The sequence below is a fragment of the Chelonoidis abingdonii genome, chromosome 3 (assembly GCF_003597395.2).
Source record: "Chelonoidis abingdonii isolate Lonesome George chromosome 3, CheloAbing_2.0, whole genome shotgun sequence".
Lineage (NCBI taxonomy): Eukaryota > Metazoa > Chordata > Testudines > Testudinidae > Chelonoidis > Chelonoidis abingdonii.
Window position 1 is genome coordinate 83645622 of NC_133771.1, and position 14613 is coordinate 83660234.

Genomic DNA, 14613 nt, shown 5'->3' on the forward strand with positions numbered 1-14613 from the left:
GCCCCCAGCCCCTAACTGCTACTGAAATCAATCTCATCTGAGTCTTTAGGTACCTAAATACCTTTTAAAAATCTGGTCCTGCAACTGTATCCATACAGCTGGCTCCCCATGGATCTAATTACAGGATTGGGCCTCAGGGTTTTTTTAATCTAGCTCTAGAACTTTTCTTTAGTCTACTTTGCTATGATCCTGCAGCACAAAGAGTTGGCAACAGAGCCTTGATTGTAACTATTAATTTTGAGAGCTGAAAACAGACCGCTAGTGCTATTATAATTAGGTGTGTTGTAGTGTAGTTTCCCAATTTTCTTTTACTACTGAAATAGGATTAAAGGGAGAAACAGAGGCATGTGAAGAAAACATGTATTTGGACATGCTATGCAAATGAAGCCCTGCACCCCTTTAGACTAAAATGTCTCTATACTGAAATATCTGTCAGCCTTGGGCTGCACAATAATCTTGATACAAATTAACAGTACATTCCTTCTATGTAGTAAGAAAATGCATCAATGTTAAGTGAAATTCTTAATATGTGCTCACAGTATCAACAGTCATAAGAGTAGTCATGCGTGCTTGGAATAGTGTTAACTGCAGATACAAATTTGTATTATGATTACATAACACACAGATGCATGGATAAGATCCGTTAAGGGAAACATCTATAACTGGCACTTTCTAATCCTCAATGCCTCACAAAACAACAGAAGCTTAATTTTAATTCACAATATGGAAAAACTATAAATACATGTCTTAAACCAGAGCCAATAAAATAAAGATATTGAACATTTGCATTTATAATAATAAAATGTTCTTTCTAAAGTACCCGTTCTATCAAGCTACTCAGGGTGCTGCTCAACAATTGTGCACATCCACCCTCCCCGCCCAAACAATAAGTTTAGGAATAACTAAAAGGAAAAAGCAAGGGAAAATACTCATACTTATGTATTTAGGAAAAATAGCTTAAGGTTGTTTAAAAGTGGGCAGGGATGAAGGGACTCATTTCAAGGATAAGTGTGTTCCACAATCTTAGCACCACTACCGCAAAGACAGGGTTGCTTGCCAATCGAAAACACTATGGTGGAATCCCTAAAAGTTGAGTGGTGTCCAAACATACTAAATATTATCAGATGATGATGATGTTTCCTAGGCTGTTTAGCATACTAAGTTTTAATGCAAAGCCTATTTTACAAGAGTGGCAACCTTAAAAAATGTGCTACTACTACATAAATGTTTTGAGTACCTCTGTTTGAACCAATCCTACACCAAACGAATTTAAACAAGCTTCTACTGGGAAAAGAAAACGTGTTCTCAAGATGCTCAAGTCACTCAACTGTCATCAAATGTTGACTAAATCCTGCAATCTCACGTGCGGTTTATACTCATTGTAAATGAGGTTCCATTTGAATACTTTGCTTGCCTCTCTTGGCTTTAAATACAATTTGTTTTAAAGCCATTTCAGTAAGAGCTGACTTACTAAGAGCTACAACTTGCCCCAGGGAAAAAAAAACATTTCAAATTTTTGAAGCTATTATGTGAAATTAACTATTTTTCTTATTTGCCTTAAAAATCACCATCTAGCTAAATTTAACGATCATTTTACTAAACAGAAATTCTTTCCAAAAGAGAGAGACGTGTATGAGAACAGGACAGTCAGGGAGGGTTGCAGAGCTCCATTGAAACTCCCTGGTTTGATTTGAAAATCCTCGAGTCTACGTACGCCTACAGGATTATTCTCACGCTAACATCGTAACTTTCTGTGCCGTTTCAACCGCGCCCGATACAATTGATGGCCCATTTGCGAGTTTGGGATGGGGAGGCTCTTGGAGAGTGGGGCTGTTATTATACTGTATGGGGACCTCTACGCTGGGCGCTGTTTCTAAGAGAAGCGGAGTGAGGGGAAGAGGAAGAAAGCGGATCGCTCAGGCTTCCAACCCGCTGCTTCGGGGCCAGGACACCACCACGGGCGGGGTGCGGGTGCTGGGAGCGCGGAACCCGGCGGGGAGAAGAGCAGCGCTCCGCTCAGTCCGGCTCTCCGCGCGGCGGGACCCCGCAGCTGGCAGGGGGCTCGGGGCGGGCGGTGACCCCGGGAGCCGCAGCCGCCCCCGACACAGCCCCGCTCTGGCGGGCTCCGGGGGCAGCGAGCAGCTGAGGGTTATGGAGCTGGGCCCCCTGGGGCTCGGGGCCGCTGGGAGCGAAGGGCCGGGCGCGGGCTGCACCCAGCTGACCCGGCCCGGGCGCTTCTCCCCGGGGAAGTTTCTCCTGGTCGCTTCGAGCAAGCGGCGCCTCCAGCTCCGATTTCAGCAGCCCCGGCTGAGGTAGGGGTGGGCGGTTCGTCTGCTCCGGTCCCTTACCTGGCCCCGTGCAGGGTCCCCGGGGCGCTGTCGCTGGGACTCGGCGGCTGCCACCCGCGGCCGCTTGGAGTGGAATAGGCAGGACGCTGCCAGGAGCAAGCAGCGAGCGGCCGCAGAGCGCAGGCGCTGCCCGGCGGCGGAGACACTGAACAGCTGCGGGAGCGGGGTAAGAGCGGACGAGGGCGGCGAGCAGACGGGGCCCGCAAGGGGGCGCTGTCGCGGGGCTGCTAGCCACGGCGGCTCAGCGCCTGGGTGCAAAGGGGCAGAGAACGGTCTCGGCTCAGCCCCAGGCGAAGGCAGGGCAAGTACCAGCGCCCAGAAGCGAGGGATTTGCTGTGCTGCCCCCTCCCCCCGCGGTGGTCTTCACAAGGGGCCCCAGACACTGACTACATAGCCCAAGGCTCACAGCCCTATGGGACTAGAGTAACAACCGTTCTAGCTCTACAGCCAATGCACCCCCCCCCCCCAAGGCAGGGGGCTAGGGGTGAGACATCACCTGCTGGCTTGAAGTGGCTGGCTCACTACAAAGGCAATTTCCCCTCTCTTGATATGGACACCTCATCAATTATCCAGAGTGGAGTGGACCACATCCACCCTGACTGAATTGGCCTTGTCAACACTGGTTCTCCACTTGTAAGGTAATTCCCTTCTCTTCCTGTGTCAGTATATTTATGCCAGTATCTGTAATTTTCACTCCATGCATCTGAAGAAGTGGGGAGGTTTCTACTCACAAGAGCTTTTGCCCAAATACATCTGTTAGTCTTTAAGGTGCCACCAGGTTCCTCATTGTTTTTATCATATACAGAGTTTACAGTTTAGTTTAATGATTTTCAGCATCCCCACTGTATAAATTCTTCCACCCACTGCCCCAAGAGCTCCCCCACACACACCGCCACAAACAACAGTACAGAGCTGTGTAGAACTGGACTTGGCAGGATTCCATTGTCCTTTTTTATGACTTCCATGGAATAACACCCATGTTTATTTTCAAGCATTTTTTTCTAATGTTTATTGATTTAAAATTTTTACAGTTGTGAGAGCTTGGAGGGGTGTCAAACAATGGAGGGGGGTCACATAGTAATTGTTTAATAACAGGAGATGGTTAAGAGTCAAAAAGCTAAAGTTTTATAAGCATCAAAACACAAAAGGTCGACATCACATATCAAAATACACAAAGTAAATAGTACATCAAATTCTAAATAAGTTCTAAGCTGCATTTTTCTCATTTTGCCTATCTTGTAAATTGCAAGTATTATCCACAGAAAAAATGTTTCTGTGGTTTGTGGGTGTGCAGTGAAATTAGAGTGACAAAGTGGGTGAGGTCATATCTTTTATTGGACCAACTCCTCTTGGTGAGAGAGCTTGTCTCTCTCACCAAGAGAAGTTGGTCCAGTAAAAGACATGACCTCACCCCCCCTTGTCTCTCTAATATCTTGGGGCCAACTGCACTATAACAACACTGCATAAAGTGAAATTGACATTTATCAACATTTATAAATAAAAATCTATCCTTCCAAGTCTCTCAGTATATAACAATCTCTTTTAGCTATACTGTATAGACAACAGTCTCCCCAGCTAACTAGAAAGCATTCTCTAAAACTGGCCTTGTCTAGTCTAGAAAAGTGCACCAGTTTAACTACATTGATTTAAAACTGAACTAGTTAAACCAGTGTGAAGCCTTAATATAGGCACATTTAAATTGGTTTAACCTTTGTTTATATTTATTTAAAAAAATATTGTCAGTGCAAGCTAAACTGCTATAGGAAAGGACTAAAGCAGGACTATCTCAGGGGGTTGTGCCAGTTTAGCCAGATTAATTTAGTTGAATTGGTGCACTTTTCTAGTACAGATGAGCCTAAGAGTCTATATAGCTGCCTACTGATATATAACCTCTCTTGCATATCTCTTTAGCTATAATAGTCTGTGTAGCTCTCTAGCAAATAGTTTCTTAAATTCTCTAGCTCAGGGGTGGGTAAACTACTACTCACAGGCCGGATCCAGCCCATCAGGGCTTTGGGTCCAGCCCATGAGATTGCTACCACCCTGGCACTCCTGGAAGCAGCCGGTACCACGTCTAGGGTGACCACATGTCCCGATTTTATAGGGACAGTCTCAATATTCAGGCCTTTTTCTTATGTAGGTGCCTATTACCCTGCACCCCCATCCCAATTTTTCACACTTTCTATCTGGTCACCCTAACCCCGTCCCTGCAGCCCCTGCGGGAAAGGGAAGGGCAGAGGGCTTCATGTGCTGCCCTCGTCTGCAGGCACCACCCCCCGCAGCTCCCATTGGCCAGGAACTGGGAAGCATGGCCAATGGGAGCTTTGGGGGAGGTACCTGCAGGCGAGGGCAATGCACGGAGCCCTCTGCCCCTCCCCCCCCGGGGCCACAGGGATGTAGTGCTGGCCACTTCCAGGAGCAGCATGGCACAGGGCCAGAGCAGGCAGGGAGTCTGCCTTAGCCCCACTGTGCGCTGCTGCCACCTTGGAACTGCTCCAGGAAAGCGGACCGGGATGGAGCCCGCACCCCACACCCCAACCCCCTGCCGCACCCCTCCTGCACCCCATCCCCTGCCCTGAGCCCTCTGCCATACCCTGCACCATTTCTGCACCCCAACCCACACCCTGAGCCCCCTCGTACAGCCTACACTCCTCCTGTGCCCCAATCCCTTGCCCTGAGCTCCTTCCTGCATACCACACCCCCTCCCACACCCCACACTCCCTCCCACACTCCAAACCCCTGCCCCAGTCCTACATTCATAGTCCTTCATGCAATTTCCCCACCCAGATGAGGCCCTCGGGCCAAAAAATTTGCCCATCCCTCCTCTAGCTGATAGTCTCTACAACTAGTGGTCTATGGCAGAAAATGTGGCCTCATAGTTAAAACAAACGATTTGGCTCTGTTCTTACCTTTGCTGACCTGCTTTGTAACCTTTGGCAGAGTCACCTAAAGTCTTTGTTTTTTTGTTTCGTCATATGTATAGGAAATGATAGTATGTACATATTTATATTTAACAGTAGTTCCTATAAGTCCCAACTGAGATCTGTGTCCCATTGTTCTAGACACTGGGCAAACAGTCACTGCTGCAAAAAACTTATGTAACTTTAGCACCCTCATGGCCAAGATGGAGTCTGCTCTGCAGGTAGCTGGCCAAGAGAAGACACGCACAAGAATGCAGCAGGGAATGTTGATTCAATCCCAGGGGCAACTGTTCCCCTCTATAGTGAACACACACACACACACACACACTGAATATAGGAAAGGAAAATATTTATTAACAGAGGGATGAAAGGAGAAAAGCAATAGGGGAAAATATAGGGGGAGTGGTAAAACAGGGTTGCATTCAACTCAAGGCCTCACAGGCCCAGTGGTAGCACAGTCTGAAAGGACAGACACCGAGCAATGTGTCTGCACACAGAGTTCAGGAGGCCTGAGCAAAGTTCCAGTCCAGTGGTGAGTTTTGAGTGCTCCTGGTCATCTTCGGCACCAGTGAACTTTCCCCAACAAACCACTCCAGTGCCCTCTTCTGCCACTCTCTGCAAAGCCACAGAGAGCGACAACCTCCCCACTTAACTAGCTAGCAGCCTCCCTCCTTATTCCCAGTGCAGAGTCAGAAGCGCCAGTATGCATGGCCCCATACAGCTCTGGGCAGCAGCGATACTGGATCCAGCTCTGATTTGTTCTTCTTGCATGACTCCTCCCTGGCACAGTGCTCCTCCTGGCTCCTGTCCTGGGGTATGTGCAATCAGCTGCTCTGTACCTCCCAGGCTTCAGGCAGGTTTTTGGCTGCTTCACTCTGTGAGGGCCTGCTTGCTGCAGTTGCTCTGTCGCACCCACCCACCCCCAGCTCTTCCCTTTCCACCCTTTCCACCAATAGCACTAACTCCTTCTGGAACAATCAGCACTTCCCTGCTCAGAAAAAATATTTAAAGGGCTCATGCTCTCTAAATCCCAAAGGGGTTACACTTACAGTTGAAATAGAGAAGACAGACAATGAGTGGAGAGTGGAAACAAAGGCAAGGAGAAATGAAGTCTCTTGAAAAGGTCACACAGCAAGTTGGTGGCAGATCTGGGGACAGAACCAAGATCTCTTGGCTCACAGTCCAGTACATCTAATTACAGGGGTGCTGAGGAGCATATTCATGTGTATAAACATAATATAAAGTAATTTCCCCAGATTTATTTGGGACATATATTATATTGCTGTTCTGTATAAGAGGCTATAATGGAGCCAATCCTGCAGTTATTTTGGAGCAAAATTCCCATTAAAGTGAATGGACAATTTGCAAGTGGAGTTGTTGCAACACTGGACACTAAATGTTTTACACAGGACACAATAATGTATAACAGTAGCAACATTTGTAAATGTAACCAGAGTTCCCTCCGGGTTTAAGAAAGAATGGTCAGGACAAGGTAGGAAGGGAGCAATCATTGAGTGGTGTTATGTGCCATATAGCCAGGAAACATCTATCTATTTACTATATGGATTTATCAAAAAGTATCCTGTAGGTATTACTATTAGAAGGAAATTTGTCTGGGAAAAGATTGCATGGGGGTGAAAAATAATACTGCAACCTTGAAAGGGTTGGAGGAACTATGCTAAGTGTAAAAGCACGCACTGAGATGCAATTTGATCTTTCCTCAAGAAGTGGAATAGAGAAATTGCCAAACCACATACAGTGGCTACTAGGAGTCTGAAGGAAAGGTATCTTCTGTGCACTAGAAAATGACCACTTGTGCTTCTGTAATCATGTTCTGAATAGGAGATATAAAACACTGTGTAATAAATTCAGGATCCTGCTGTTTTCCAAAGCCTGACTGATGCAAAGTAAGGGTCAGGGGCTGAATTTTAATCTCAAAGAAACTTAACAGGTCCACTAGCTGTGGCAATAGTATGATAGTACAGTGGTTTTCAACTGTGGTCCGGGGCCCCTAGGTTTCAGGGGGTCCTCCAAGCAGAGCCAGAATTAGACTCGCTGGGGCCCAGGGCAGAAAGCCAAAGCCCCACTGCCTAGGGCTGAAGCTGAAGCCCGAAGAGTGTAGCTTTTTGGGACTCCCTGTGGCATGGGGCCCCTAAAGCAGTTGTTGTGGCACTGGCAGGCCGTGGGGGAGGGGAAGGGGAGGGCTCACAAAGAAAAAGGTTGAGAACCCCTGTGATAGTACATAGATTAGGTAAATATGTAATCTGAAGGGTTCACAGAGTCATGGGGCTATGAGGGCAGGGGAAGGTTGTTTGGTATTAGAACTGTGCAAACTAATCACAGCAGACAATTTATTCAATTAACTAAGCCCCTTTTTCTGTTCATGAATTATCTGTGAACCATCTGATTTTTACAGATTTGTTCATTATTTGAAATTGAATTTCTGCAACTATTGCTTCAAGTTTTTGCTATTCGTTCCCCAAAATTGGTCACCTAAATCACCTGGTTGCAATGCTAGCTCAAGAAAAAAGACAGTTACCCTTTTCCATAACTGGTGATCTTCGAGACATGTTGCTTATGTCCATTCCATATTAGGTGCGTGTGCTCACCACATGCACTGGTGCCGGAAGATTTTCCCTTAGCAGTATCCGTAGGGGACTGACTCTGGCACCCTCTGGAGTGGCACCCATGTGGCATGGTATAAGGGGTGCCGCCGGCTCCCCCCACCCTCAGTCCCTTCTTGCTGGGAACTCTGACAGTGGGGAAGGAGGGCGGGTCATGGAATGGACATGAGCAACACATCTCGAAGAACACCAGTTACAGAAAAAGGTATTTGTCTTTTCCTCTTATAGTGCTTGCTCATGTCCATTCCATATTAGGTGACTCTCAAGCAGTACCAACAGAGATGGGTAGGAGTTCATGGACGTGTAGATTGCAACACAGCTCTGCCGAACCCAGCGTCGTCTCTGGCCTGCTGAGTGACGGAATAATGCACTATGAGTGTGTGGAGAGAGGACAACATCGTGGCTTTACAGATGTTCTGGATAGGGATGTGTGCCAGGAAGCCTGCCGAGGACACCTGAGCACTAGTCGAGTGGGCTTTAACAATCAGCGGCGGCGGGACTTGTCATAAATAGATAGCTAAGGGTTAATGTTTCTTTTACGTGTAAAGGGTTAACAAAGGGAACCAAACACCTGACCAGAAGACCAATCAGGAAACTGGATTTTTCAAAGTCAGGGAGGGAATTTTTGGACTCTGAGTCTTTTGTTTGTCTCTCAGCTATGAGAAGCTTCTTTCTTCTTCTAATCTTCTGTGTTCCAACGTGGTAAGTACAGTAGAAAACAATATAGGCTTTTATGTTGTTTTGGGTGTATTTACATGTGTGTAACTTGCTGGAATGTTTTAAATTGGATATCTTTTTGAATCAGACTGTTTATTCATCTTTTTCTTATAAGCAATAGCCCTGTATTGTCATCTTGATACAGAGAATAATTTGATGTCTTTTTTCTTTCTTTTTTATATAAAGCTTTCTTTTTAAACCGTTTGAGTTTCTCTGGTTAAGGAGAAGGAAAGACAGGGGGAGGGAAACACTACGCTCTGTGTTTACACTCTCCTAGTGTCCCAGGGCGGAAGAAGCTATGGGAAGAAGAGAGAGAATCTTTTCTGTTTCCTTGTATTTGGGTTTGTCTCTCGTGGAATAAAGGAGACATGCTCTTGTATTTGTGATGTAAAGAGATTGCATCAATATTCTCAGGTTAGCCAGAGAGGAAAGTCTGGGTGGGAAGAGAAAGGGGGAAGGGAATGGGTCATTCCCTTTGTTGTGGCTCGGCTTTTGAGTCTTGGGGTCCCAAAGAAGGTTTGGGGAGACAGAGGGGGCCAAAACCCTGGAATTTTTCGATGGTGGCAGCGAGATCAAAGCTAAGCTGGTAAGTAAGCTTAGAAGGGTTCATGCTAAGCACCCAGATTTTGGACGCTAAGGTCCAGATTTGGGAAAGATGCTTATGATAGGACTCCCACCAGATTGTAACAGGTCCTTATGCAAGAGGTGATCCAGTTGGAAATCCTCTGTGAGGACACCAGAAAGCCCTTCATCCTATCCACTGTGGTGATGAAGAGCTGAGTTGATTTACAGAAAGGCTTGTTATGCTCTAGCTAAAAAGCCAAGGCCCTTCGGATGTCCAGGGCATGAAGATGCCTCTCTTCACTGGTCTTGTGCATTTTGGGACAGAGCACCGGGATGAAGATGTCCTAATTCATATGAAACATAGATACCACCTTCAGCAGGAAGGCCAGGTGAAGCCTCAGCTGAACTTTGTCTTTGTAGAAGACTGTGTATGGCAGTTCGGAGGTCAAGGCTTTAATATCAGAGACTTGTCTCACTGGTGTCACCACCATCAGGAAAGCAACCTTCCACAACAGGTGGGAAAGGGAGCGGGAGCCCAACGGCTCAAAGGGTAGGCCAGTGAACCTAGAGAGGACCAAGTTAAAATCTCACTGTGGGACAGGGTTCCGAACCTGTGGGAAGAACCTCTCAAGGCCTCTCAAGAATCTGACCGTCATGTCATGAGCAAACACCATCTGGCCCTGCATTGGTGGGTGAAAAGCGGAGATGGCTGTGAGATAAATAATTGGAGATATACCAATCTCCTAGAACTGGAAGGGACCTCGAAAGGTCATCAAGTCCAGTCCCCTGCCTTCACTAGCAGGACCAATTTTTGCCCCAGATCACTAAGTGGCCCCCTCAAGGATTGAACTCACAACCCTGGGTTTAGCAGGCCAATGCTCCCTCCCCCCTAAATGTACTCTAATGGAAGAGTGTGCCAGGCTCAGGTTCCTCAGAGGAAGCAGGTAGCCTAAGAGCAGAAGAGGAAGAGCGGGAGGGAGAGATACCATGCTTGGACTCCCAGCAGGAAAACCACGTTCACTTGGCCAGGTAAGTCAGTCTGGTTGAGGGCTTTGTACTCCCCAGGAGGACCAGCTGGACCTCATCCGAGCAGGTTCGCTCCTCTGGGTTCAGCCACGCAGCAACCACACCAAGAGGTAGAGGCACTAGATTGGGGTGCAAGAGCCGACCATGGTCCTGTGACAGCAGGTCTGGTTGGTTGGGCAGGGGCCAGGGAAGGACCGCTGCCAGATTCATGGGCGTGCCAAACCAGTGCTGGCGAGGCTACACTGGGACAATCATCATAACCTGTGCCTTGTCTCTCTTGATCTTTGCCAGGACCCTGCTGATGTGTGGAATCAGAGGGAACACATCAGGATTCCTGACCATGACAAAAGGAAGGCATCAGAGAGGGAGTGCTTGCCCAGACCTTTTTGAGAAAGCCAGTGGCATTTTCTGGTTTTCCTGGTGGCGAATAGGTCCAGCTGGGGAGCTTCCCTCCTCTGGAAGATTATACAGGCTACCTCTGGGTGGAGCGATCACTCATGGTGAGAGGAGAAGTCCCTGATGAGGTGATCTGCTAGTGTGTTCTTGACACCAGGGAGGTGACAAGTTTCCAGATGGATCTTGTGGCTGATGCAGAAGTCCCAGAGACGGAGTGCATCTTGGCAGAGAGTTGACAAGCAAACTCCCCCTTTCCTGTTGATGTAGAACATCGAGGCTGTGTTGTCCATCAGGACTCTCCTCATCACCTTGCCCAACAGATGAGGTAGGAAGACTCCACATGCCAAGCAGACCGCCCTAAGTTCTTTGACATTTACATGTATCGTCATCTTTTCTGGGGATCACATACCCTGGATCTGGAGATCGCCGAGGTGTGCACCCCAGCCGAGGTCCGAGGCATCCGATACCAACTCGATGGAGTGAGATGGGGTGTCAAAGAGAACTACCTCTAGGACTGTCCTGCGATTGGTCCACCATTGCAGTGAGGTAAGTATTGTCGGGGGGATGGTAATAATCTTTTCTAGGTGATCCCTGGACTGGGAATAGACCGTCATCAACCATTGCTGCAGGGGCCGCATCTGGAGCCCTGGCATGGTGGACAGCATATGTGCATGCTGTCATGTGGCCCAGCAGGTGCAGACAAACCCTGGCTGTAGTCAGGGGGAATGCAGAGACTTCTGTGATGAGGTCCACCAATGTCTGGAACCTTTCTAGCAGCAGGAACGCTCTGGCGCAAGTCAAGTTGAGCACCACTCTGATGAACTCTATCCTCTGCACCGGAACTAATGTAGACTTTTTGTCATTTACCAGAAGGCCCAAGGGGCAGCACATGGCTTGCAGCACTGCAATATCCTTTTGGACTTGAGACCTAGAGCTGCTTTGACCATCCAGTCATTGAGGTATGAGTAGATCTGGATTCCCTGATGCCTCAGGTAAGAGCCACCACCAACATGTACTTGATAAACACCCTCGGTGCTGTCACCAGGCCAAATGGGAGGACCGCAAACTGGTAATGGTTGAGTCCCATCGTAAATTGGAGGAAGTGTCTGTGTCCTTGAAAGATCTCTATGTGGAAGTATGCGTCCTTCAAGTCGAGGGCGGTGTACCAGTCTCCTGGATCCAGGGAAGGGATGATAGAGACCAGGGAGACCATGTGGAACTTCAGCTTCTTTAGGTCTCTCAGGTCCAGAATAGGATGCAGACCACCCCTGGCCTGTGGGATTAAAAAGTATCAGGAATAAAACCCCTTGTTCCTGTACTCGAGAGGAATCTCCTCCACCACACCCAGCCGCAGTAACCCTTGAACCTCCTGCATGAGGAGACTTTCGTGAGAAGGGTCCCTGAAGAGGGACAGGGTAGAGGGAGTTGGCGGGGTAGAAAGAAACTGGAGGGTATAGCCCTGTGCCACCGTGTTCAGGACCCAGCAGACCGAGGTTATAGCGATCCATGCAAGGAGGAAAGAGGAAAGGCGGCTGGAAAAAAGTGGGGAAGATGGATCCGGTGAATAGTCTGGTAGGTCACCCTTGGGCACGCCCTCAAAATGATTGCTTGGCACCCTGCTTGTTTCAGGTGGAGCCCAACTGAGTGGAAGGTGGAGGAGGGTGGTTCAGGTGGCATTTGTAGTCCTTGACTTTCTTATGAGGCGGGACCTGATGAGGCTGGCTCCCTTGGCCCTGAGGCTGTTGCAGTTTGAACTGATTACATGCCAGGCCTTGGACGTAAAGCCCCAGAGTTTTCAGGGTGGTATGGAAGTCCTTTAAACTGTGCAGCTTGTTGTCTGTCTGCTTTGCAAATAGGACCTGGCTGTCGAAGCGAAGGTCCTTCATCGACTGCTGAGCCTTGGTAGACAAGCTCGAGAGAAGCAGCCAGGAAGCTCACTGTGTAGAGATGGTGGAGGCCACGGTGAAAGTGGCAGAATCTGCCGTGTCTGAAGTTGCCTGGAGGGCCGATCTGGCCGCAGCCATGCCCTCCTCGAGGATTGTCCGGAATTCCTTCCTGAAGCCTTCGAGGAGCGAAGCCTCAAACTTGGCCATGGCTTGCCACATGTTGTAATCGTAGTGGCCAAGTGATTGGCCACTCTCAGCTGCAGGCTGGAAGATAATAAACTTTGCATCCAAAAAGATCCAGCCTCCTTGAGTCTCTGTTTCTGGGGTTTGCCCTGGGTTGTCCTTGCCTCTCTCTGTGGTTAACTCTCTCAACCACCAGGGAATTGGGGGCTCAGTGTGAATATAAGTGTTCATGTCCATTGATTGGCATAAAGTACTTGCACTTGGCCCTTTTGGAGATGGGGGGCAAGGACGAGGGAGTCTATCACAGGAAAGTGGTAATTTTCGATACCCCCTCATGAAGGGGTAAAGCGAGGGCTGATGAGCAGAGGACATCAAACAGGGAGTCCCAAGGCTCCTCCAGTTCCTCGGCCTGAAGCCCCAGGTTAGATGTGACCCTCTTCAATAGTTCCTGGTGCACCTTAGCATCATCCTGAGGAAATGGGTGAGGGGGCTTCATGATAGCCTCATCAGGTGACAAGGACGATGCGGTATCCCAGAATCCTCGATGACCATTGGTGGTCCAGCAGACTGCTCCCCTGGGTATTCCTGGATTTGTGAGGTCTTTCTCCTGAAGCCTTGAGCACTGGAGGGGGCCGGGATGTCAAGGCCATTGGCCTGTCTGAGGCTCCCAACACTGAACAGGCAGCCTGGGAAGGCTGGGTGAACCCCCAAGGGTTCCTTGGGTACCATGGTGCCACTGTGCCTGGGGCCATGGGACAGGTTTTGGTGCTGATGATGTAAAGATGGCACTGCAGGCATTGGAGGCTGTCCTGCAGTCAGGGAACTCTGTTCCATGACAGAGATATAGCCAGATTGGTCGCTTGCAGGTGACCAGAATCAGGTGGAGCAGCAGCTCCTATCTGACTGGTGCTGGTTGCTGAGCCTGGAGGTAGACCTGTCTGAGCGAGATGAACGTCTTGGTCGAGGCCTCAGGGAACGATGGCATTTGGTGAATTGGCACTGGAAACCTGGCAATCTATGCCTTACGCTGCTGAACCGAAACCAGGACATCGAGCAGGACTGGGAGCTATCACAAGCCAGTTGCTAGGAGGATCTTCCTGAATACAGCGGTCCCCATCTCAGAAACCGATGATGGCAGGCTGGTGACCAGTGGCTTCGGTCCCCAGGATCTATACCGAGGTCTTGGTGACACAAGGGGTCAGTCTCGGTGCTCCTGTCAGGGGGCGAGTGCCCCGGATGGTCTATGCCTGGCTACTGGCGAGGTATGCCTCGAATCCTACTGTCGGTGCCCAAGGTCCAGGGACCAAAATGGGCTCCACTGAGCCTGTCTGGCTCTGAGGCATGATGGCTTCAGGCAGGATGGTGGCAGGACATCCCTTGCAATGAGAAATGGTGCCACTGAGGCGGTGACATATGCGGAGGTCCCAAGGTGGGTTTGCCCCAAGACCTGGGTACCACCGGAGTTGATGTGGGTGGCACCGAGAGTGTCAGGATCTCCTGAGCTGTCTGCAGAGCTTGGGGCGTCGATGGCACCTGAAACTGACAGAGGTCGGTGTCACTATCTGGGGATGCAGGCGAGGGATAGGATGGGCTGCGCCGCTCGGCTTGAGCTGAGGCCTGACTTCCCAGAGGGGGTGTTGAGCTGTCCAGCATGGGTCTTGGCTTGCTCTCAGCCCTCTCCTTTCTCTTGCGGGAAGTAGGAAATCATCCCTTCACAGTCCTCTTCGGCTTGAAGGGGGAATGGTGCTGGCCCATGGACGGTGCTGGCAGGACATTCCTCACCGATGCTGCGGTGCTCCGTGCCAAGTTGGATCTTTGCCCTGGAGCCAGAGTGACTGATGACTCCATCAGGAGTGCTCTAAGGCATTTGTCACGCTTCTTTTTAGTCCTGGGTATGAAGGACTTGCAAACATGACACTTGACACTTATAAGCCCTTCACCCAAGCAC

The 14613-nt window shown here is 49.1% G+C and overlaps 1 long non-coding RNA gene across 2 annotated transcripts; it reads left to right on the forward strand.

Annotated features, from left to right (window-relative positions):
* Positions 1-2468: 2468 nt before the first annotated feature.
* LOC116826679 (uncharacterized) lies at positions 2469-12741 on the forward strand. Of its 2 annotated transcripts, XR_012655519.1 has the most exons (4): positions 2469-2514; positions 2922-2986; positions 11467-11588; positions 12453-12741. It is a non-coding gene; the product is annotated as an uncharacterized LOC116826679 (long non-coding RNA). The 2 variants fall into 2 exon arrangements; XR_004374116.1 differs by lacking the exons at positions 2469-2514; positions 2922-2986 and adding an exon at positions 11000-11142.
* Positions 12742-14613: the final 1872 nt, after the last annotated feature.